This window comes from Canis lupus, chromosome 19 (assembly GCF_048164855.1).
Source record: "Canis lupus baileyi chromosome 19, mCanLup2.hap1, whole genome shotgun sequence".
Taxonomy (NCBI): Eukaryota; Metazoa; Chordata; class Mammalia; order Carnivora; family Canidae; genus Canis; species Canis lupus.
In genome coordinates this window covers 16,564,700-16,590,461 of record NC_132856.1, presented here as the reverse complement: position 1 = coordinate 16,590,461, position 25,762 = coordinate 16,564,700, and the positions used below count along the sequence as shown (strand labels likewise).

General features: G+C 34.6%; 1 protein-coding gene and 1 long non-coding RNA gene across 14 annotated transcripts in view; one reads left to right on the top strand and one right to left on the bottom strand.

Annotated features, from left to right (window-relative positions):
- CNTN4 (contactin 4) overlaps nucleotides 1-25,762 on the top strand; it is a 917,305-nt gene that overhangs the window by 252,595 nt on the left and 638,948 nt on the right. The window lies entirely within an intron of this gene.
- Nucleotides 19,208-25,762, bottom strand: part of LOC140609945 (uncharacterized) — a 31,815-nt gene continuing 25,260 nt past the window's right edge. The window contains exons 3-4 of one of the 2 annotated variants that reach the window (XR_012011717.1): nucleotides 22,723-22,844; nucleotides 19,208-19,956 (exon numbers count right to left, since the gene is read on the bottom strand). This is a non-coding gene — a long non-coding RNA (uncharacterized lncRNA). The remainder of the gene's footprint in view (nucleotides 19,957-22,722; nucleotides 22,845-25,762) is intronic. The other variant, XR_012011718.1, reaches the window with a different exon arrangement.

Genomic DNA, 25,762 nt, shown 5'->3' with positions numbered 1-25,762 from the left:
TGAGTTGAGGACCCCTACTCTTCCGCTATCTTGTCCTAGTCTCTATTTCTGTTTCTCATAAGTTTCGTAGAATTTATAAAGTTATCAATGTTGAATTTAACATTATTAAACAAAACCAAAATTGTTCAATTGTAATTGTACCACCCAAAGTTGCAAATTATGGTTATATACATAAATGTAGTATTTAATTCAACTTTATCTTCTTCCAATTGTTAATAATTATTATTGTTATATTTAATATAGTCACAACCTAACTTATGCATATTTTCCTACATATTGTATCAGTTTATTGTTCATCATTGCTTACAGCAGCCCACTTCCTTTGAATTCAAGTTACTTTTAAGATATCCATGAAATAATTCTTTTAGCTAGTTCTCATAATGGTAAATTCTATAATTTTATCTTGAAATATTATTCTTTATCATTAATTTTGAATAATGTTTAAGAAGCTTTGTAATTTGTAGTTGACAATTTTTTACTCTCAATACTTTGAAGATATTTTCATTGTTTTCAATTCTTCATTACATAGATAATTTTCTATTAGTCAAATGGATCTTTTGTGATCTGTTTTTTTTGTGTCTACTTTTAAGACTTTGTGAGTGGAATTTTGCATTTTCATTACAATATGCCCAATTATGCATTCATTTTTAGTTTTTCTTATGTAATACTCCACTTTCATTCTGAAGACACATTTTTTTTAGTCTTGTAAAACTCTTATTTACCATTTTTTGAATGTTGACATTCAACATTTTTGTCTGTTATCCTTTATAAATATCTACTCACACATATTTTGCACCATTTATGTATCCTATCCAGAATTCCTTTCATATTTCATATTTCTTTACATTTCCATTTTGTATTCTGGGGAAATTTTTTAGATTCCTCCTTCAATTTTTAAATTCTTTCTTCATCAGTGTCTACCCTGCCATTTAATTTTTTTAAAGCAATGAAGATAACTAGTCTATGCTGCATTAGCAAATGACCCCAAATCTCATGAGCTAAAACAACAGCAGTTTATTTTATTATGTTACATGACCAGTGCAAGTTAATAGGCAAAATCTGTTTGTTATATTTTTTCAGGGAGTCATATTGATGGAGTTGCCATTGATTAGTGAAGCAAAATAAGAAAACCTGTTGTATTATGAGAGGTTCTTCCCAGTATCTATATATCATTTTTACTCACATTTCATTGAAAAAAGAATTCACCTGGCTGTGAGTGACTATCAAGAGGGTGGGAAATATAATCTCAACATATGCCTAGACATAAAGAAGAGCCAGAATATTTGTGAAAGGCACTTAAGTTCAACCCTAAATGTTTGTTGGGTTTTTAAAACTTCAATTATTGTAATTTTTAAAATTTCTACAAGTTTCATTTGGTTCATCTTTCTGGTTTTGTTTTTAATCACAGCATTCTGTTGTTTTATTATGGGCTCAATTCCTTTTTATCTGTAATCATTTTAATGACTTCTGTATTCTATTCAAGTTCATAATTTTGTATTATTAGTGCTTCTGTGTCATATTCTTTTTAATGTGTCACCTGATTCTTTTTTGTGATAGTTTCTTTTTTTTCTCTTTAGTTAATAATTTTCTATTGTGAGTTCAAATCAAATCTTTTATTCCCTATGAGAATGCTGTGTACCCTATGTTGTGAAAGCATGCTCCAAGAAGTGGCTTTGTTTTTGCTTTTAGCAATTGGGAACTTTAAAAATCTGTGCCTGAATTTAAAGAGTTCTAGACCATTTTTTGTGTTAAGGTGCTACATTTCATGAGTATTATACATTTAGATCATATATTCAAGCTTGACAAACACTTGTAATCTCAGTTTCTTATCGGAGATACATTGACTCCAGGAAGGATAACAAGATTTCTTACTTGTTTTTTAAGTCATTTTACATAGTTTTTTATTTTGTGTTCATTGACCTGGGAGATCTGTATTTTATATAAGAATTGCAGATCTGTCTCCCTGTGGCCCACTGTCTAATGTGGCATTAGTTCCCTGGTTTACTACTCCTTGAACCCAGAGCACTGGACCAGTGGAGGCTCTGAATTACCACCATAGTAACTGAAACTTAATGTTTATTTAGTCTTTGATTCCTCTTCTCTTTTATGATATCTTCAGAATTTCCTTTCATTTGTTTAAACTTGGCAGAATTTTTAAATACATTGTTTTGGTTATATTTTATTCATTTCTTATCTGTGTTTACAGGTGAGCATTGATCTATCTTAGTCAAGTCTACCATGTTATTAAAACTGGCAGTTTCTAGAACCAGGTTTCTACTCTGAAAGAAAAGGTGCTTAAATTACATTTCCACAATGATCCTATGACCTAGTGAGACATATATGTAAATGTGAACTAATGGGAAGAAAAAAACAGATTGAATATCAGGTCTCCTGTCTTGTTTTCTACTTTAATATTAACCATATGTATGATATTACAGAGATCCATAAACTTTGTTGTTTTCCTATCTATAAAGTAAAAGGCTGGGATAAAGTCATTTATCAGTGACTTAAATAAATGGATTCTCTTCTCACTAAGCATGTTTAGAACAGACATGTTTTTAGGAAAGCCCCTACTTCATTCCCACTATTCTAATATTTATATGATTATTTCTAGCTAAACTTTTTAACATATGTTACTGAAAAACTATGTCTTGACTCAATTTAGTTTGTGGGATTTTATAAGTAACCATGTTTAAAGGACCATCAATCCATAGATTAAATCTATGGATTGAATGAAATTAGTTTAGAATTATAAGGCTCTCAAAAGATAACTTTAATATAAAGCATCCGTGGATTGCTGTAATGTACTTTTTGAAGACCTTCCAGAGTTAGCCTGGGTTATTTCTCTCATTATAGGAAAGAAAGAAAATGGGGTACATTTTTATCTTGCCATGTTTAAACTAAGACATACAGTAGCTTGTCAAAATTGCAAAACAAAAGCTTTAGAATATTTAGTACAGGATCCCCCCGGTTAATTACACATGGAGTGAAGGTATGTAAACTTCAGAGATCATACAAAACACTCTTTGGAGTCTCCTCTTTGAAAGTGGTTCCAAAACCATATAGACTCCAGGTTTTGAGCATTATAAAGATGTGGTAATAGATATTAACCAAAGGTCAATTAGTTGCTGTCCGTTTCCTTTTAGCCACATAAATTTTAAAGAAAAAATAAGAACGATCTATCTATCTGAAGATTGTATAGAAAATTTACTAAAAATCCAGGCTTGATTGGGCAGTTGGGTGGATCAGTCAGTTAAGCATCTGCCTTTGACTCAGGTCATGATCCCATGGTCCATGTTTAAAGAACCATGGTCCTGTGATCCAGCCCTGTGCAGGGCTCCCTACTTGGTGGAGAGTCTGCTTCTCTATCGGCCCCTCCCTTCTGCTCATGTGCTTTCTCTCTCTCTCTCTCTCTCTCTCTCTCTGAAATAAATAAATAAATTCTTAAATAAAATCCAGGCTTGCAAGGACTGATAGACTGTCTGCAAACTGTCAGCATAGCTCTGTTTTCACAAACACATGGACTGGGATAATATTACCCAGTGGAGACATTCAAATACAAAGTGGAATAAGATTTCAGATGTAGTGCTGATGGTCCAATATAAAGCACCCGAGTACATTGAAACAAATAACCAGAAACAAGCTAGAGAAATTTGAGAAGCTTAAACTTGGGGAACTGTGAAGAGAAATTGAAAGGAAACAACAGTTCATTTTATCTGCAAAGGATGAACTATCACACAACAAGAGGATGTTAACATATCTCTGGTGAGGCTGTTAGGGGCAGGGCATGGAAGAATTAGAGACATCTATGCTTTCCATTAAGATGTGTTTTGAAGTGAGACACTTGTCTCAAAGGTCAAGGACTGAATGTGCCTTAGAGAAGTGGTCATGGTTATTTTACCTTTTAATCCACCTTTGAAATAAAAGATTAGAGGTAAGATAAAAGCCAACTGGATCCTTGCTGGAAGAATGAAGCTTTTAAAGGAGAGCCATAATTACAGCTATCTTCAAAGTAGGTGGATGCCAAGTCTTAGGGAAGTGCAGGATTAACCTTGTTGATAATGACAGAACCTAAGATATCCACAGCGGTGTTCTTAAGGGCTAGAAAACCAAGGATTTGGAGAGCAGGTGGTTGGACACAGCTGCTGAATAATCCTCTTAACCTCATCTGTACTTCACAGGGAGAAAAATAGCAGGAAAATAAAAATCTTCACCAACTGGTTGATAGCAATCAAATAAAAGGAACATCATAAGTATACAAGGGCAAATTTGTCCTAATGCTAATAATTTTGAACAAAAGAAGTAGTTGCTTTAGAGAGGTAGGTACTATTATAAAATAAAGACATAATAAGTATGCCTAAAGGATAAAATAGAATAGGATTTTGTGGGTGGTGATTTCTTCAAGGCACTTTTTTTTTTTTTACATTTTTAAAAAAATTTATTTATGATAGTCATATAGAGGGAGAGAGAGAGGCAGAGACATAGGCAGAGGGAGAAGCAGGCTCCATGCACCTGGAGCCTGATGTGGGATTCGATCCCAGGTCTCCAGGATCACGCCCTGGGCCAAAGGCAGGCACCAAACCGCTGCGCCACCCAGGGATCCCACTTCAAGGCACTTTTAAAGCTATTATTCACTAAAGGCATAAAGCCCTCTTAATATTTCATCATTAATTTTTTTCATAAAATAACTAGAAATGAATAACTTTCAGTCAATATTTAATTAGTAGTTATATATTGATTTAATCAGAAACCATATGTCTCTTCAAAAAAAAAAAAAAAAAAACTATATGTCTCACTCTCCAACAAAAATATAAGCAAGGCAAATGTAACAGAGAAAAATGGGAAGCAAACCAGGCAAATGGCACCAGACTTTATGGAAGAGAAAGAAAACCTTAATCCATTAAGCCATTGACATTCCTTGAATATTGTAGGAGAGCCTAACTAGTCCTGATTAATATCTTCTTTCCCCCAAAGCATGATGTAGCCTAAAAAGAAATGACCTAACATACACTTGCATTTCTGTGCAGTATAATGATTCTATGTCTTTATTGTTATTCTGTTTTTAAAAGGTCCTATATTGAGTTTACCTCAAATGTGTTGACTGCTGAAGCTCAAGTTCTCTTTATTACATAGAGAACCATAGAGTATAACTCCTACCATAAATGTGAGATCATTTAGTGATCCTACTGGAAGAGTAAACTCATAGAACACAATGAGTGGAAAACACCCTAGGTAACATCCAGGTCAGGTCTCTCATTTTATGGTTGAGGAAATTTAGGCTCAGAAATGCCCAGAAGCACATGCTCACACAAAACAGAATTCTTGATGTTCATAGTTGTGTTTTTTTCCCCCACAATGTTGGAAAGTCTTCCTCATATGGATGGTGAGAATTTACTTTCTCAAGGTTTTTTTTTTTTTTTTTTTTTTTTTCCCCTCCCTCAAGGACAGAAGGAAGATGATCTTCCCTTAACCAAATGACATTGAGTTTTATTCAGCAGAAATAGGAGTTTTCATGTGCAGCAGCTTACATATTTTGAGTACCTTATGGTATGCCAGGCAGTTCTTAATTCTTACAAACACATATTTGTCTTTGATACTTTCAATCTTACCTATAGGTGTGTTCTAACATTTTATTTATTTGATTAAAAAAATCGAGGTTCAGAGTGATTAAGTTTCCCAGTATCTCTCAGTATATCTTTGGTAGAGTTGGGATTCAGTCTCAGTTCCATCTTGATTCTGGGGCCAGGATTCAAAATCACTGTTCGTATTCTTATAGGTGGGCAGAAACTGAATGTTGTTAAACCCTAAGTACCACTTAAGGGATTATGCACATAGGATTCAAGAAATGCCCCCACGAGGGTGATGTAGGAGCAGCTAGTTGCACCCCAAACTCTTATCTTTTACAAGGTGGTAAAGGTACTAATGGGGATTTTGTGTATGAAAATCAGATGTTAGCAGGAGACAGTTGTGCTGAGCTGCTTTCGGCTGGCGCTGCAGAAAAATCACACTTGGCTGTAAAGAAGCTGTTGATTGCTTACACAGGTTTCTGTGGCATGCCAGCTCTTCTTGCCAGCCTGCTCATCCTTATCAAAGAGCCAGTAGTTCCAAGTAAGGTGAGAATCCCACTTGACAAGCAGACATAAGCCATTTGGGGAAAATACAAATTAAAAGGCTCCAAGATAGAAATAGAAGCATTAGCAGCAGGAAGTATCTTGGGGATACATTGTGTCAGATTACATAGGGGAGTTGGGAGAATAAGTGAGTCACAGCCTCCCAGTAGATAAACCCTGCTGTGTCAGTAGTTGGGCAGCCTTAGAAGCTATATTTGCTATTTAAAGGTGCCAGCACTGCTCAGAATGCCCCCAAGCTAGCATCTGCTTAGTAACATCATTGAATTATGCACAGTTTGCCTGTTTTTCAAGTAGCTTTAGTATTTGTCCTAACTTCTGACCTGTGAGTCAAAGCATTGTGATGGAAATTTAAGCATGTTTAAGGGCAGGAATACAGAAGTGTAGAATTATAAATGTTTTGCCTTAGTATCACCCATTGATTCAGTCAATGAGCTAAAAGTAAAATGTTGATTTCAAAGAGTTTTAGTCTTTAAAAATAGCATAAATATGGTATCATGGGGCATATTTGATCAGTGTCTTGGCCAAGAAATCTCAGTTGTGATATGCAGAATCTAGACCAAACAAAAGCGTACTGGATGAATGCAGGGAATCTCACAGTACCTCTAATTAGGATGTACAGCTGTGCTGACATCAGGATTGATAGGTCAGGTGGTAAGTTTCTGTGTTTCTGGGACCAGGAGGTTACTCTGTGTATGTGTTCTCCCCCTACCCTCCTCTCTCTCTCTCTCTCTCTCTCTCTCTCTCTGTCATGCTATTTTCTTGTCTCTTTGCAGATACTTCTTTCTGTGTCAGTATGTAGTCAGGTAAAATTGGTCATCCTAGCTCTGAAGGAATATTACCCACTGGCTCACTTATTTAGATCTAGTTTAATCGCTGTCTCCTAATCAAAAATTCCACAAAAAGACATCCCCCTGTTCAGTCACTTTGTCATGCAAGGAGACATCAACACTTCTTTTTAGGCTGGTCTGTGGGAATTGTATACTTCTGAGAGAAAGGACCCTAGGCTTCGTAGAGTCCACTCAAAGCTTCTTTTATTCAGCAAATTGTTGGGAATGCTCCATTCTGACCTAGTTTAAATTATAGTAAGAGCAGGGCTTATCCCTGATTAATGTATGATATCAACAGATAACCAAAGAAGCCACTTCTTCCTTGCTTTCTGGAACTACCCTCAGTGATTGCCAGGGTGCTTTTTACCTTGTTTCATTAACTATTTCTTGACTGTTAATCCTGAATCAAAGAAAATTTAACATGGCTTAGGTTTTCCATTTCTTATTAATTATACTATTTCTGCTATTGGAGAGAGGAGGGGATAAGGTGGTTTACCAGCTCTGGCCAAAATGTTGTTATAAGGCAAAGTGTTTCACAGTTAACAAAAAAATAGAGAAGGATGTAGATGCTGCACTTTGGCTGTGGTTTTGTATATGTATGTGTGTGATCTATAGCTCTTAGCTAAATCAGTGGAATATTTTTTTTACAAGAGATATTTAAATACAGTTGAAGACTTGGCATATTTTTACTGGAAATTCCAACACTGTCAACATAATCAAATTTATGCATACTATATGGCATGATGCCTATTTATTATTGCAACTTGTTATCTAGACAAATATTTTTCAAACTTGAATGTGCCCATAGATCACTTAAGAATCATGTTAAAAATGCAACTTGTGCTCCAGTAAGCCTGGATAGGGCCTGTGAATTTGCTTTTCTTTTTCTTTTTCTTTTTCTTCTTTTTCTTTTTTATTTTATTTTATTTTTTTTTTAGAATTTGCTTTTCTGACAAGGTTTCACATGAGCCTGGTGCTCTGGTCTGTAGACCTCGTTTAAGTAGCAATGACATTAAGATATTGTTTTCCATGAAGAATTACTGGATTTTTCATAACAAAACAGAATATGCTAACTTATTATAGACCTGAACAAAATGAACTTAAGTGTAGTGAGGTAACTTGCTTAAGGACATCCTGGTTTGTAGCACTGCTAGAATTAAACACTGAATTCTGTTGATTCTACCAATTCAGGGACTTACATATTTATTATGTTGATTCCTTGCTCTTTTGTTCACTTGAGTAAAAATGACTGCATACATCGCCTTAATTCACTACCACTGTCCTGTTTTCAACTCAAGCACGTACTTTAAACACAAACATACACACAAAAAGGCAGATTTATTTATTTATCAGCCAAAATTTTAAAAGCAAAGCCCAGGATGCAGATAGATTGTTGATTGATACTAAAATTCTGACAACTGGAAGTATCTATTCAGAAGCCAGATGAGTAACTAAGGGCTAAAGGGAACCCATGAGAATAAAACTCAGGTTTATTAAGAACCGTTACAGTGAGTGGGCTGTGTCCTTCCTCAATGCAAAAATAGTTTATAATTTCAGTTATATGGTCTTGTAATGTGTAGGTTAGCTTTGAATAACAACTTTAAATAGCCATCATCTTCTTAATCCTTTATGTATCCAGTATCCTGCTTTAACATCTGTAAATTTAAAATACTGTTATACTGAAAGAATATAGACTTTTTCATGTTTTACTTATGGCTTTTTAAAATAACTCCAACTACTGTCTTTTATGTAATAAAATGCATGATTTCTACACATACCATTTGATCTATGGACCTACTCTGTAACACGATCACTTTTTGGGAATGTCTGTTTATACCCTATGCAACATTCTTATTTAGTACGGATGAAGGAAAGTCTGCTGTGGCAAAATAATTTCTTTGGGTTTCTAGTAATTTTATCTTTAGGATACTTGTCAAAAAGAATACAATATTTTTATCTATTGAAGATGGATGTCATAGTTCACTTAATAATCTCAGGAACATTATGTCTTTTTAGCTCTATGACCTTGAGCAAGCCTACCATTTGAGCCTTTGTCTTTGTACTTAAGAGATGGAGATGGTAACATCTAGCTTACAGGGTAATGTGGATGAAATCACAGCATATTTAAAAGTTTGTAACCAGTGCTTAGCATATTAAGCACTCAACAAATATTCTTTTCTTCTCATTCCCTGAAGCATTTAATATCTCTAGGAACAAGCTATCGCAGAATAATTCTCTTTATTTACTTCTGGCACCTAGAATGCTCTTGGGTAACTGAAGTAAGTTTTAATTGTAACCAAACTGAACAATTAATAATGTAATAGGAAAAATAAACATGCCTTCTAGAACCAGTTAAAAATGATTTTCAGTGATATGCTGTTTCAGATTCCCCACACCACTGCTTCCCCTATTAGCAGGTATGAGTGAGAGCTAATGGTAAATAATGGTAACACAAATCAGAACTAAAGTGCATAGTCATTTTTCATCAAGCAGCTATCATGCTCTAATTAGTGTCAATTTATTGGTTATATTAATGAACTAATGTATTGGAGTTTTGTTTTTGTTTTGTAGAAATCATATTTTTTTTTTTTATTCCAGTATAGTTACTGGAGAGTAAGTCCCATTTGTAAAATACCAGAGCCTATGAAGAATGAAAACATATGGCTGGTCCAAACATAGATCATATGTGCCGAACAATGCATTTTTCTCTTTCTAATTACTCAAGATCTAAGGAGAGGTACTCCTCTCTTTCATTTTCAGTTGGATGTCACTGGTGGGTTTATGAATATATCATATTTGCATCAACTCATTTAATCATTCTGGGCTTTTTCACCCCATCCAAGTCAAGTAATCATCTTCTCTGAATAAATTATGGTAAATATTTATTTGTAAGGTTTTAATCAACCAACGACAGCCCTCATATGTAATGAAATTGTCACTTTATAAGGTTTGATGCCAAATATATGTGTCAGGTCTGCACCATTTAATTAGCTGGACTTAGTTTACAGGTAGAGTCAACTCAGATGTAATATCAGGGTTTTTTTTGTCTGGTTGGAGAGAACTACATACAATTGTGTAATTGTTACAATTTATAATGTACAATGGAGTTCATATGTGTAGTGTACCTTGTAATGCATCAAAATGTATGACACTTCCATGTTTGCTTAGAATCTTCTGTCTGAGGAATTGTAGGTACGTCTAGCAGCTTAGGTGTGACATTTTCTGATGGAAGCTACACAAACATCAATGAGTTTTATTACTGTGACAAATTGTGTATAGCAATTATCATTTTCTACCTTAAGGCTGAAGTGAATCCAGACAGCATGTACTTAAATCATGTACATTTGATTGTTCATGTGCTCATTCATTGCCTTGTTAAACAGATACTTTGAAGTTCCTCCCATATTTTAGGTATTGTATAATATACTGTTAAACACATAACCTGCCTTACAGGAATGAATAGAGCAGAGTAAAAACCAAGTGAACAGATAATCTCTGTATGTTGTGACTTAGACCTTTCCTCTGTGATCCAAAGCACAGAGATTATGGAAACCTTTACAGAATGGGTAATGTTGCAACAGGATGGTGAAGACCAAGTAGAAGATTTTAAGGTACAGGGCACTTCAAACAGAAGGTCAATATGAACAGGACTTAATGATTAATTTGTACTGCCTTGTTCTTAGGAATAAAATATATTTTACTCTTAAGTTAAATAATATTTTTGGAATCTTTACAGTTTTCTTTTTCCTTTCCTCTCCTTCTAAACAATTCTATTTCATCTTTCACTGAACTGAAAGTACTGAAAAATATATATAATTTCCCAGTATTTTAGTCTTCTGTGTTTGCCCAATGAAATGTGAACACAGTCTTGCATAATGCTGAAAATTGACTTAAATTTTTTCTACATGCTCGACATTTACTTTTCCTGAAAGTGGAGTTCAGTTTTTTCTTCTGGAAGGCTCAGTTACCATGTTGATAGTTATGAATGTTTACTGGGGCTCTGTGGTAGGGGTTGCATGAGGTCTTGTTGCTTTTATTAACCAGTTTGTGATGTTGTTAAAGAATTGACTTTACTATGGCTGTGGTATAATTCGTGTGAGACACAATGCATGATGAAATGTTAAATCTTTGAAAAAGGAGAGATTCTTGTTTGAACTCAATAGCATTTTGTGTCTTTTTTATTGTTGTGTACCTCTATTAATCCCACCCACCTAGATTTGTAACTCAAGGAGAGCAAAGATTGTTTTGTTATACATATACTGTATCTCTGGTATTCAATCAGGGATCGTTTCATCACCCAGGAAACATTTGGCAATGTCTGGACATATTTTTAGTTATCACAACTAGGGAGTGGATGCTATTAGTATCTAATGGCTGGAGGCCAGAGATATTGGCCTACATTGTACAAGATACCCTCTACCACAAAGAATTATCTAGCCCCAAAAGTCAGTTTTGTCAAGATAGGGAAACCCTGCTCTACATAGTATTCTTTACTCATTCTGTAACTTTGACGTTGTTAGCTCATACATTTTTGCCTCATTATAAAAGGGAAATTAATTAACTAGTGTTTATACAATCATATTTAGTATAAGAGCTGAGTAGTTAGGATAGAAATAACATGCTCCGCTATAAAAGAAAACTAAATCTTTACACAATAAAATATTTTCACAAAAAATAGCTGAAGCAATAGCTTCTCAGTATTCTGTGACTATAGCATTAGTGACTTCTTTGAGTATATTATTAAGCACTGACCTTATTGATAGGAACTGGAGATCTGTCAGCAAGCAGTATAGTCACAGATAGTGCTGTCATTATGCCTATAATTTTATAGGATCTGAGATGTTGAAAAATAATTGCATAAATGCACATTAAATTTATAATTTAGATAATTGTTTTAAGATAAGCAGACACACAGGGTGATCTGAGAACTGTAGGAGTACCTGGGAAAAAGTCTATTAAAAATTCCAATATAAATACATAAAAGGAGAAAGAGGGGATCCCTGGATGGCTCAGTGGTTTAGTGCGTGCCTGGCCTAGGGCGTGATCCTGGAGTCCCAGGATCGAGTCCCACACGGGCTCCCTGCATGGAGCCTGCTTCTCCCTTTGCCTGTGTCTCTGCCTCTCTCTCTCTCTGTCTCTCTCTCTCTCTCTGTCTCTCATGAATAAAGAAATAAAATCTTTAAAAGAAAAAAAAAAGAAGAAAGAGTAAGAGTTGACCCAGCTAAGGATGAATTCCAGGCAAAGTGAGGAGCATAGTCCAGGATGTGAAGGTAGGAAAGAAATTGGTGCATTCAAAAAAGAGTAAGGTGTTAAATATGATTGAATGTGGCAATTAAGGAGAGTAGCTTAAGCATTAGGCAAGGCCCAGATATACCTAGGGCCTATAAGCAATGTAAAAATTTATACCTTTATTCTAAAAATAAAATTAGACCTTAGGGACTCTAAACAGGGGAGTGACTATGGTAAGAGTCACACTTAAAGCCTAAGTAAGACAACTATGTATACAATATTCCAAGTTTGTACATGAGCGTATCTGTAATACTTTAATGGTGGAAGCGCTCTGGGTGTCTGTATCTCAACCAACCAAGGCCTGGCTGAGTCTTTCATATGTAAATTGCCCGAATATCTCCATTCCACACCCCTGCCTTAATGAACAGGTTTTTGATCAACTTGTGATAAGAAATCACTTTCCTGTTACTGGAGGAAGCAAGTCAAAATATTTCAAATGTCTTCTCTCTAATAGGCAAGGGGTGAGGTTTACTTACATTTATGGTTATTTACCAAATGCTAGTATGAGGCTAAGCATGTCACATCTATCCTTCCTCTAAGGCAAATGCCATTTTCCTCATCAGAAAACTGTATCTTGGGCCAACAGGCTAGCTCAGTCAGGAGAGCATGAGACTCTTCATCTCAGGGTTGTAAGTTTGAGTCCCACATTGGATGTAGAGATTACTTAAAAAAATAAAACCATAAAAGTAAAAAAGAAGAGAAAACTACTCTAGGAAATGCTAATGAATACAACTAGTTTATGACACCACAGGTAAACACGTGATGAAAACTAATTTATCTCCCAAACCTGTACTTTTTTTTCCTACAACGTACAGGAGATAAGTAATTTATATGTTCCTATTTTAAGCTTTACAATAACCATGTGAGGTGGCTGTTATTTTGCCCTTATTATGTATATGTGGAAACTATCCAGGGTGTCTTGGTTAATAAATCCTGGGAAATGGCAGTTTAGATCAAAATCTATCTGACTCCAAACTGTATTTTCTTTTTGCTGAGCCTTGATGCTGTCTCCAAAAATCACCAAAGTCTAACATCTTTCCTCTTTTTATAGACCTCTGTAGAGTTGGAGAATAACTGGTCAGCATCCTCTTCAGAAAGGCTTTGTTATAATTTAAAGTCATTTTCAAGATGGTATTGATAGCAAGCTTCATAAAGCACAGAATGTAATAATTCTGCCAGCGACTGAAACAATAAATATTAAGGTAACACATAATCTATAGCCTTAATGTAGGTGATTTCCTACGAATAGAAAATAAATAAAGTGTATTGCATATTTCCAGTTATATGATCGCTTCTTAATGATCACTGATGAATGGAATATTTATAACAGACTAGGCAACTTTACGTTCTAGCCATCTAAGAGCCGGAGCTTTGCTTAGATGTGATGCTATAATATTTCAGTGTTACTCCTTAACCTTGTGTTGTGTGGAGAACATTGCAGAATTCAACTAAATTAAGTTTGGAAATCAGACAGTCCTGGATTTGAACTCCAGTGCTGTAACCCCACCTAGCATTATAACTTGAGCTTTTTGATCTGCTGAACCATCTTCTATAAAATGGAAATAATTCTCTCTGGTGGTTGTCAAGATATTTATAAAGAGCCTAGTACAGTGTCCAATAAATAGCAGGCCAATACATTGGAAAGTTCCATGATAATATCATCATAGTTACTGCACTTGTTCTCTTTATTCTATTTTGTTTCTCTTCTTTCTATTTTCAGGGACCACTAAGTGCTGGCATGTCAGATGGGGAAGGGCTGTTACTGGAATCTTTGAGTGATGATGATAGAATTTCCATTTTCAAAACTCTTAAATGTTAGCCTGAGTTAGATTATTTCAAAAGAACCGTCTAGCACTTTTTGACAACATAGCCACTCTTGGATCTCTCTTAATCTGGCTGAATCCTTGGAGAACGGTTAAGTAGTTATAATTCAGGCCTTGCTTAAGAACTAAACCAAATCAATAGATAGTGTATTACATTTTGTTTTGGAAGCTGCAGATAAAAAGAAAAATTATGCAAAATCTGATCCTATGAATCTTGGTTTCCTGGTAATTGAAGGGACCTATTAGTTATTTCAACAAAGTTAAAGAAGAAAATTCTATTGTTACTATTTTTAAGAGAGACAATTCCGTAGTGAATCTAGGCCATTGCCATGACAATAACAAGTCTTGTAACTTCTCTGTGTGTGTATTTTTGTGAGTGTGTTGATCTTCCTCAAATACATTATTTTCATAGCCCACAAAATACTCTATGAATAATGGTGCAATTTAACTTTGTACTGTAGACATTTTTCAAACCATTTATCCTTTGGGGATAAGGAAGTTATAATACAATGTTTAGTATATTGTATGTTTTTCACCTTGTGACTTAAGCACATTTCTAAATACTCAATTTGGAGAGATGCTACAGTAGTTATTTAGTTTAATATTATTATTTTATGATGGAGAAAAGACTTCTGGGGATTTAAAACAGTTGTTTTAAGTATAGGTAACAATATATCCATCATGTCTTTTTTCCTCCTCAATGTCAAGCTTGGTTCAGTCTGGCATTTTCTTTCATCTATACTTCCTCATTTGATTCTAAAGATTCACCGTACTGAAACACAGCTCTGTTTAGTCTCTCATGTGGATAAAAATATTCCCCATTATCTATAAAATAGAGTCCAATCTTGATATTCAGTGTTTATGATCTGTCCCCAATTTACCTTTCTCATATCTATTCTTACTGTGTTTTCCACTACCTCGCAGACCCAATAAAAGTAACCTTAATGATGTGCATTAAATTCAAATTTATCTTTTCAAATTTACTCTCTCCAGTTAATAAAGGAACAAGGAAAGAAAGAGATGGAGAGAAAAGGTAAAGAATAAAGAACAGAGAGTCATTTCTACCTTCCAGTTCTTTAGTGATCTTATTTGCTAAAGTCAGGCTGAGATGAGGAGTGAGATTCTGTTCTACTAAATCCCCTGTGCTTCTTTCATGTGAACATCTTGCCATGCCCAGTGTGATTCTAAAGTTTACATATAAGTAATTTTATACACTGTGCCCCTTAAATGCACATCAAAAGTTACCTAGATATAGTACTCTGTGAAGAAACAGTGATCTATTCCAGTCCTAAGGAAAATAAAACAAATGGAGAAATCTGTCTCTATTGGGACTGTTGAAAGAAGGTAAAGTATGTCTGTCCCCAACATAGTACCTCGTCATGAATAAAAGTAGTTTTGATTGAATGATATTTTTAACTTATTCTTTGAGCCTTAACCCTCAATTCAAATCTACCCACTACTTTCTCTCCTGGAACTCTGTATGTTTGGAAAGCCTTTTCCTTTGTTGGCTTTATCCTTTCAGGAGAAGTAAATTTAAACAGGTGAAAAAAATCACATTGTGTAATTAAGTTAGAGCTAAAAAAACAAATTCAATAAATTGTGATTCAAAAGAGATTAAACATTAGGATCTAAATTTGGGGATTTTTGACCTGAAATCTATACTTTTTTTTTCATTCAACACATTTTCCTTTGTTATAATGGTCATCTTTGTTAGAAAATAAAAGATGGAGGACAAAATCTACCTTGACACAGTCCATGTCTCTTCTTAAAACTTGTGTTGTCACCACTATCCTGTTGATTATGGTTATGTGATTTTAGTAGCTAAAGAATGCCATATTTAATAAGTTGCATACAAAGATTTTAAGTTGAAAATATTCATGCTTAGCTATAGTTTGTAGAAACCCCAAATAATAACGATATATACACTTTGCATGATGTTCCTTCAAATTTAGTATATATGGCCATCTAGCTATGTTTGTCTTTGATTTTCTAATATTTATGAAGCATCTGTGTACATAGGGATATCCTGACAGACTGAATGCCATATAACAAAAGAGTAGTTTCTAGCATAAAAATAAAACAAAACCTAAAAATATTATACAAAATACATAGATTTATAGAAGAAAAGTTACTGGAATTTCTCAGTGTCACACTTTATTATTTTGGGGGAAAACTTGGATGTGACATGCAAAATATTTGTTGCTTCCAGTTTTTCATTTTTAAAAAAAATTTTTTTTTATTTATGATAGTCACAGAGAGAGAGAGAGAGAGAGAGGGGCAGAGACACAGGCAGAGGGAGAAGCAGGCTCCATGCACCGGGAGCCCGATGTGGGATTTGATCCCGGGTCTCTGGGATTGCGCCCTGGGCCAAAGGCAGGCACCAAACCTCTGCGCCACCCAGGGATCCCAGTTTTTCATTTTAAATACACAATGGCAAATTACAAAGACATATTTGAAAGCTTAAATTATCCCCCCAACATATTTTTAGATTATTTTCAGGAATGTAAAAACACAAACTACCCTTGAAAATATGACAAGCTTAAATATACTTATGATATGTACTGGATAACTAGGGTAGATTATCTTTCTGTTGGTGTAAAAATCTTACTTGTCTGTGGGCTGAGTTATTCCTCTTTTTAGCATAGAGAACCAATTGAAACTTTTTTGTCTAGAGCGCTTAAAAATACTCAGAATATTTGAGCCTTTAGCCCCCTTGGCCCTACTCTTATTAAATCATTAAATTCACTTTAGAATCCATAGTAGTATTTTTCTATAGAACTTCTATAGAGCTTACAGATAGATTTAAGCAAGAACCAATTTAATGATTTACTATGGTTTTATAATTCAGCATTTAAAAATATGCTAAGATAACCACATCACCTCTTTTCCCTTCTTCCTATATTGAGACTTCTTTTTCATTTATGGTTTTAGTCTGAATTTTATATATGGATGTACATACAGGAGTACCTGAGTAAACTCAAAACCATTCCTTTATTTGAATCACCCCTCTGAAACCTTCTTGATCTCCAGGTTTTCCTGCCATTTATTTTTTATAAGAGCTAAATTATAAATTTATAAATATAATTTATAAGAGCTAATGGATAAGTTGTCATTATTGCCAAAGCATCTCCAACCCTGTATATTATGAAGCCGATTCTCTAATAACTATGAATTTTATGTATTGTGGATGATTACTTAAGATACAAAACATGAATGGACTGAGTTCTTCACATTTTCTTAAATAATAACAGAAAAAATTGTTTGTAGCGCAAGACTATAAAGTCTTTGTATTAGGAAGTCGTTTTTGCAATATTGAAGTATAAGGTTGTGACTTTAAAACAAGAAAACAAAATCTCTGATTAACATAGTCACACTTCAAGCAGTATAAAGAAGAGGAAATGCTAATGTAAAGTTGGAAGGCAAATTAAGCTTTTCTCTCTGTGTTAAACTAATCTTAAATCTAAAGTAGAGAAAGATGCCAATAAAAAATAGTGATTTGCTGATTTTCAAAACATAGACATTGTTCTCATTTCTTTTGAGCTGTGGAGAGCCAGCATTTTAAACTCTTATTCAGAAAGCAGATAAGAATAATTTGATTGCCCCTCTAAGTATTCTCATTATACTGTTACTATTGTTCTTTTGTTAATTAAAGAAAAATCAGAGTCATTATTATTTAGCAACCTGTAATATTCCCTCTAAGTATCAGGTGACAAATGCCTAAATGAAGAGCAAGAGGTTCTCCAAGGAAGCCTCAGCTGTGCAACAATTGGCAAGAGGGTGCAGCAATTAGAAACGTTAACAGAATTCAGAAATGTTCCTAATTCCACAGACTATCATGGCCCCCATTATACACACTGGCATTATCCTCTGAATGTGAGCCCATGCAGCAGAATGTCCAGGCCATGTTAGAAGCCTGATGTTTCCTACCTTTTACTAGAAAATTAAAAGTATATTTACATTTTCAAGAAAGCACAAGGTCCTCTGAGTTAGAGCTTTGGCTAGCATTCTAATGTTAGAAATTACAATACTTGTCACAAATGAAAAAAAAAATCATAATTATACTTGTTTGGAACCAGCTTTCTTTCTTTTATCCAACCTAATAGAATGGTGGTTTAATCATTTCTCCTAAGTAAAATGCTGTTTCCCTCTTGAGAAGTTTGAGTCTACGTATAGTATTATCATTATTTTGGTATAGGGTGTAGTTGTCCATATTGGTAGTTTTTTTCCACTCTTAATTTTCTATAGAGACTGTTATAACATTGATACTGCAGCTACACAGTACCAGTTTAGAGTCTTACTGATCAAGTGCCCAGCCATAATTGACTGCTAATACCACTTTCAATTCTAGAACATGAGAATAGTTGTTATTTTTGTTCCCTCCTCCTCTTCTTGCTGCTGCTGCTGCTGCTGCTGCTGCTGCTGCTCCTCCTCCTCCTCCTCCTCCTCCTCCTCCTCCTCCTCCTCCTTCTTCTTCTTCTTCTTCTTCTTCTTCTTCTTCTTCTTCTTCTTCTTCTTTTCTCTTTTTGCCTATACATCCTCTCTGTTCTCTTTAATACACACTGGATTCACAGCCTGAGGATAGTACTGAGGTTAATTACCCACATCTAATGACTTATGTCATAAAGTACATTTTTGGTATTTGATAACTTTAAAAGTACTTAATACAGGACCAATGCCTAAATCCATTAAAATAAAATAAAAACCTCACTAAGAATATTATGTTGGAGAGAACTATTTCATAACTGATGCTTTGGTATGCTTGAAATCATAAAATGGTCATGAAAATGACTGGCAAAAAAACTAAGGTTAGAATGTACCAGAGTCAAGTTTAATGACATTTCAAAAGAATGAAATGAGTACAGAATAAAGGAGGGTGAGATGACAGAGCAATGAAATGCCCCCTGCTGCTACTGTTCCTGTTTGATCTGACAACATTGGAAGGATAACTGCTTAATGAGACTATTTGATTCAGAGCCATTTGCATATTTTTCATCAGAGAAAGTGATTCTGTAGATTATGGAGTGATTCTCTTAATCTGAATATGGTGGCAATCTCAAAGACAGCAATTCTTTGACTTTTTTTAAATAAAAGAATGGATTATCTGATTAATTGCTCACCAGTGACAATGTGGTTTTTTTTTTTTTTTCTTTTTTTGACAATGTGTTTTTATCATGGATTCAAAGAGTCATAGAATTCTGGAGGTTTATCCCACTGTTTCTCAATCAGGAGATGGCTATATTACCCTAGTTTTTCAAATTATTTGCTGGATAACACATTTGCTTCTTTCTGTGAAGAAGAGGCAGGCATTTGTGAGACCCAGCTTTCCTAGCAAAAGTGAGGTCAGTCTGCACCTGAAAAACCTTATTTAAAAGCAACAAGCTAAGGCCTAGGGAAAGTTATTGCATTACTTGGTGATTTCATGATTTACATTTGTATCCAGTAAGATTTCAAATCCATCTTCTGCGGGTGTAATTTAGGGGCAGATATGAGAGAATGTGTGGAGTAGTTTCTGATCTCTTCCATATCTTGGATACCACATTTGGGAAAAATGGTTAGATACCTGAGTTTCTTCCTTCTAGTCCTTTCTACTCCTTCCTAATGTAACAAAATATCTCACCATTAATCTTATCAAGTCTGCTATTGCCCTTGGCATAAAGACCAGCATCCTCTTCATGGCTTGCAAGCCTTTGTTTTGTAATGTTTACCCAAGGAATTTATTACTTTGTAAGTCAACTCACATGTCACCTTTTAATAAAACTTGTCTTTGACATCCTTTAAAAAATTTCAAACCCCCAAATCCAATGCTTTCTATCCCTTTTGTCTTTCTCCATTTTGTCTTTTTTCCTCCTTTTCTCCAGTACTTAACATTGGGTGGGTCTCTGCATCCTAGAATATAAATACAAAGAGGAGGATGATTTTGCCTGGTGACCAATATAACTCAAATGTCTGGAATAGTGCTTTGTACATAGTAGGCTCTAAATAAATATTTGATACAGAATAAATATTGAATGAATGAATATGTTTGTGTTTATTTCATTATTATCTAATATTTGCTCTCCCATTAGACTAAAATGCATGAAGATAGGGAACCTGGTATGTTGTTTGCTTTTTATGCTTAGATTGTATCCCCAGTATGTTGCTTGTAATAGTAATGTAATATGTATTTTTGAATGAATAAATTGACCAAGAAAAAAGCTTGGAAGGATTTTGATATTCACATAGCTGTTAAAAATTTCCCTTTAATTCTCACAGAAGCTCAAAACTCATGTGATGCTGATTTCTATTAAATAATTTCCTTTGGAAGGTGGTGATTGGGAAATAAGCTAAATAATCAACTGCATGCAATTTTAACATTGATAATACAGCAGTTGGCCGAGTCCTGGAAGCATACAAATACCTGTATTTTCAATGGAGGGTTTAAAACCAGATCTGATTATGTTTGTGCAATTTGGCTTAGATAAGAATTTCATCTCATTTAAATAAACAGTTGTCATGTTTTTTGTAGAAGTGGTGAAGCAGGCTCTGATAATACGGGTTTATGTTTCTCACTAAGTGTTAGTAAAGGTGCATAAATGTTATCCTTCCCAAAATAATCTTTTGGGAACCCTGGTTGGGGGTTGGAGAGGTGACAAGCACTTGTAGTAGCCTTATCTATTTATTAATTTTGTTGAGAACATATGCTTTAGAGGCTTAACATGTAAAAAACTAAAGCCATAATGTGAAGGGGATATAAATGGTTTTCAGTGTTCGCTGAATGCATAGAAATTTGATAATTTTGTGAAGTGTTTTGAAAATAGTGGTTTTATGTGATTGATCAACTAAAAGTCCAATGAACATTGTGGCTGGAAATATGTGATAGATTACTGGATCCAAAGGGCAACAAACTATATGGCTAATTTGTACATTCTTCCTTGGTCAGCAGAGGATGTGACACATGCAATGCTAAAAGGTCCATGGAGGAAGTGTACCCATTCTTCAAAAACTCTAAATCCAGGGGCATTGCTGTTATTTGACACCAGGTTCCAAGCCTTAGTGTTTTCTGAAAAACATGAATTTAAAAAGGCAAACATTTCTGAAGACACTTTCATTATCTTTCAGGGCTGGCTAGCTGGCTTTCAGAGCTTGACTTGAAATGTTTTTATCTCTGTCTAGTTCTGGAAAAGGAGAAACAGGAAGGAGATGATAGTGCAATTGAACAGGAGTTAGAAGATGTAGGGTCACATGTTAGGTGGGCTCTAGTAAATTGTTTGACCTTGGAAAAAATCACTTCAGTTTTAGTCTTCTTCCACCCCACCCTCCAATTTTATAAGGTAAGGAGGAGCACTGAGGTTTTAGAGGAATTAATCTCAAAGGTTCATTTAGTAATGACAAATGTAGGAAGCAATGTTGTTCCTATTGAATGTCAGAAAAGCTGTGACTTAGACCCAACATGGCTTGAGGAGAATCTTACTCTCTGAGAGTAGTAGCTCGTTAAAGACCTAGAGAGGAATGACATGATTACTCTGTCTGAAACTATTTCTTCATCTCTTAAATAGAAAACTGTTCTGTACTTCCCAGGAATATTGCAATTTTCCAATGGAATAAAATACATAGAAGTGTTTTTTAAACACTGAAAGTCAAGGTAAGAATTAGACAAATATGGGTATCATGATTATAAGCCAAGCACTCTTCAAAGTGGATACATTACTTAGATATTGCTTGATTTCTTGAAACAATGTTTCATTTTTTGGTTTTATCCACATCCCTGGCCCGCTACCCCCAGCCAAAAAAAAAAGTTTTTAATATTTGGCAAATACTCATCTGGTACAAGTGTGTATTAAAATTTTTAAGTCTGTTAATAGCTTCAAAATGGGACTTTGATGTTTGGCAGAAGAAATGACAAAAATAATATTTGGTGTCTAAAACAAATACTAAGTTGTGATTTTAAAGCTTTTATAATTATATTTGGACAGATAGATTGCTTGTGAATATAGTATGCGGAAGCATTTTAAAGAATTTCAGTTCTAGAAAAGCTCTTGAAAGGTCAGCCTAATTAAGGCAGTGTTTTTGAACCAAAATAAAGTAGATACTATTATTGGAAATTCATTGCAACAGCATAGAATGGCATTTCACTTACAGTTTAAACTTTTTATGGTTAATTTGGGAAGCAAAAATGATCTTTTTTGGGGTTCCTGATCTCTGACTGAAATGACATTTCAATCAATAATAATGATTTCTCTGCTATGATTAGGAGAACTTTATTCTGTAGGATGTGTGGCACGAATAATTAAGCAGCTCTTTTTTAGGACCCTTAAAGGAAAGTTTTTTTCTTTTTTTGTAAGTGCATGCCTTCTAATTCAGCAACGGAAAATGGGCTTCTCAGGTGGAAGGTGGACATTGACATTTATTTACAACCTCCTGCCCATAAATCATGGAATAAATTGGCCTATGAGGGAAGTCCAGGATAACCCAATCCTAGCCCCAAGACAGAGCTTCAGTTAATGCAGGCAGCTGTGCATCTCAATTCTCATATCTAGAAAGAAGGGTTGTTCATTTCCTGTGATGTCCCACAGCTATATATATAAAGAGCTTGACTTTAAAACGTTGCCTGTTTCATACTGTTGTTCGTAAACAATCTGTATCTATGCAGTCGTATTCAGAGTAGGTACTTACGAATCTGTTGTAATATCACGTAACTAGGAATCTCCAGAACTGTTGCTCACTTGTCTCGTATCTATGTGTAAAGTAGAACATCATATGTTCTTGATGGACAATTCTAAAGTGGCAAGACTTATCTGAAAAAACAAGACTATGATTCTATTAAGAAATAATTATTAGAAGCAATGAAATATTTATGTTAGTCATTATACATGATTGACCATGAGGAAATTAAAAAGTCTTAAATGCCAAAACTATCATAAATACTATCAGAAAATATAAATGCATGTTTAAATTTTTATTTAATGATTAAATGAAAGAAAGATCACATTTATCATGCCCTGAGATACTAATCCAGTATCACTGGTTGAAATATTGGTAAAATAAATGAGAAAAAGATTAATGACTTTTCCAAAATGCTCTGTCTATATTTAGATATAATTTAGCATTTTATACCATAATTTGTTACTTATTTTAGCTAATTCAATGATTTGATATTGTTACATTGAGTGATATATTTTAAAAATTGGAAAGTTCATCTGACAATATACATATAATGTGATGTCTTAAAAGGTTATTGTGCAAATCTGCTTTAGTCCAAAGAGGTTTTATGAAATTGAGTAATGATTTTGAAATTAATCAACAAGTTGGTGACAATAGATGGTTTCTAGTGTTTCTAAATATATTCCATGTCTTTTCCATTAAATACAAATTGCTACCCACAGGTATTTTCTGAAGCATTATTTTGTGTTGCAGAGGGATATCATTTAGAGAAGTGATTTATAAACAAACTTCAGCTTTGCCAGTATGCCATGATGTTTCTATTTTGGTTCGTATGTCACAGTCATCTTACCTTTTCCCTTCATTTCTTTTCTTTTACAGCCTTCTTTTTATGCCCACCCCCTGCCCCCGTTCCTCCCTCCCTAGTGCAGAAGGAGATGGGTCATTTGAAGACAGAAAATATATTATGATGGTCTTATTATCTCCAGGGCCTTTCAATACTCAATAATATGACTGCCTCAGCTTTTCTAGCAAAAAAAGCCACACAGGTACATCAGTTAAGTTACAGATCCTATTCTGCTTTTTCTAGAGATAGAGGAGGCCAGGGATTGCCTAAACATAGAGTTCCTTCAATTGCTAGAGGCACTGCCGCTAGAGCAAAATTCAACTCATCTTCCCAGGAGCCTGCCCTGTTCTGAACATCTCCAAACCAAAATGATTCTTCTTTTCTTTCTTATCAGTCTTCAATCACTGTTTTTATGTCATGAAGTGTCACCAGGTTTATGTTCCTGCCCACATTTCATAAAGTGAGAGGACACATGATAAAAATCTAAGAATAGCATCATAAATCATCTGTGCCTCTGAATTGCTTGGAAATGTTAAATGCTTTGGTTTGGGTCCAGATGTTCAACTCGCCCCTTTTATACTGGCCTGACATACATCAGTTGAAAAGAAGAAAAAATAAAAAAGAAAAAAGAAAAAAAAAAAACAGCTGGTTTTACAAACCCTCCTCTGTTCACTTCCAGTGTAATATTTGGTTTATTTTCCTTTCTTTTCTTAGTTGGCCTATACTTCAAGGGTCTTTTCCTTACACGATAGCTACTCTCTACTACTCATGAAAAATAAAAACATGAGATAAACATCTGTTATTCTGTTACTAAATGACAATAGAGTGCTAACTGTTGAATAAGATATTGTAGTCACAGGACTATGTTGTGAGTTTCAACTATAAATTTAAAGACATAAGTAATCCATGAACCAGGTAGAAAACAATATACGGTGTGGCACTATTCTTTTGTTTCTATTGAACTATTTGATTATAATACAATAATTCTTATTATTTGTTTCCTAATCCAAAATTAGAATATTGATCTCTGTGATGTTTCTAGAAAGTGCCAGATAAATATGAGTGCTGGTGGTGGTGATGATGATGATGGTGATGATATGTTTAATGGTAAAAACCAAGAGTTATGGGAACACACAAAAGGTAGATACCTTTCCCTTTTGGACAGGGGCAGCTATGATCAAGTCAGGAAAGGCTTCAAAGAAGTGATATTTGAAGTTGGACTTTGAAGTAAAAGTACTTGTATATCACCAGGAGATCTTTGAGATAAAGTATTTTGGATGGAATAAGTGCTTTCCACAGTTGTCTTTGTTTTTTTGTCTTTTTACTTTGAGAATTCCTTTCTCTAAATTTTTGCAATTTCTTAGTTTCTGTATAATTTTGGGTAAGAGGGTATTTGACAGTAAAAAAAAAATTGTATGATTAACATTTAATATGAGGTAATATTTCCAATTTTAATGTTTGCTATGTCCTTTCACCTTAGTTGTGTGCTGACCATGGATTGCTTCATTATTCACCAGCGTACAGTTCTGAGACAGTGCTAAAGCATCAGCTATATTAACATACCAAAAAAATGAGAGCTCTTACCAGTTTCTAGATGCTGTATCCAGTGATTTTTTAAAAAAATAGAAGGCAGTATTAGTATTGCTAGTGGTACCCCTCTCTGATAGGAAGCATAGCCACATAGCTTGCATAGCACACTGTCTTTAATATAAATGCCATCTTGAACTGTGCTTCATTATACAGCGTATTAATAGAGTGATTGGTCGTACCTGCAAGACATAGTCTTTTTCTCTCTCTCCTTCACCTACACACAGGTTGTTAAGTCACTGAGGAATGCATTGTCCCTGCACACTATTAAAGGTTTCCTTTCTGGAGATGTGATATCTTCACAGGAAAGGTCAGGCAGTTTTCATTGTCTTTGCACACTAACACACTAATTTTAGATTTGAGTGTCTTTTAAAAAAAGCTACTTAAGAAAGAGCCTCAGAAGACAGTAAAATGAAGCTTCCCAGAATATTTATGATATAATAAATTTGCATAAAAGTGCAAAACTTGGGGACATTGGGTGGCCCAGTGGTTGAGCATCTGCCTTTGGCTCAGGGTGTGATCCTGGGATCGAGTCCCACACCGGGCTCCCTGCAGGGAGCCTGCTTCTCCCTTTGCCTATGTCTCTGCCTCTCTCTTTGTGTCTCTCATGAATTAATAAAT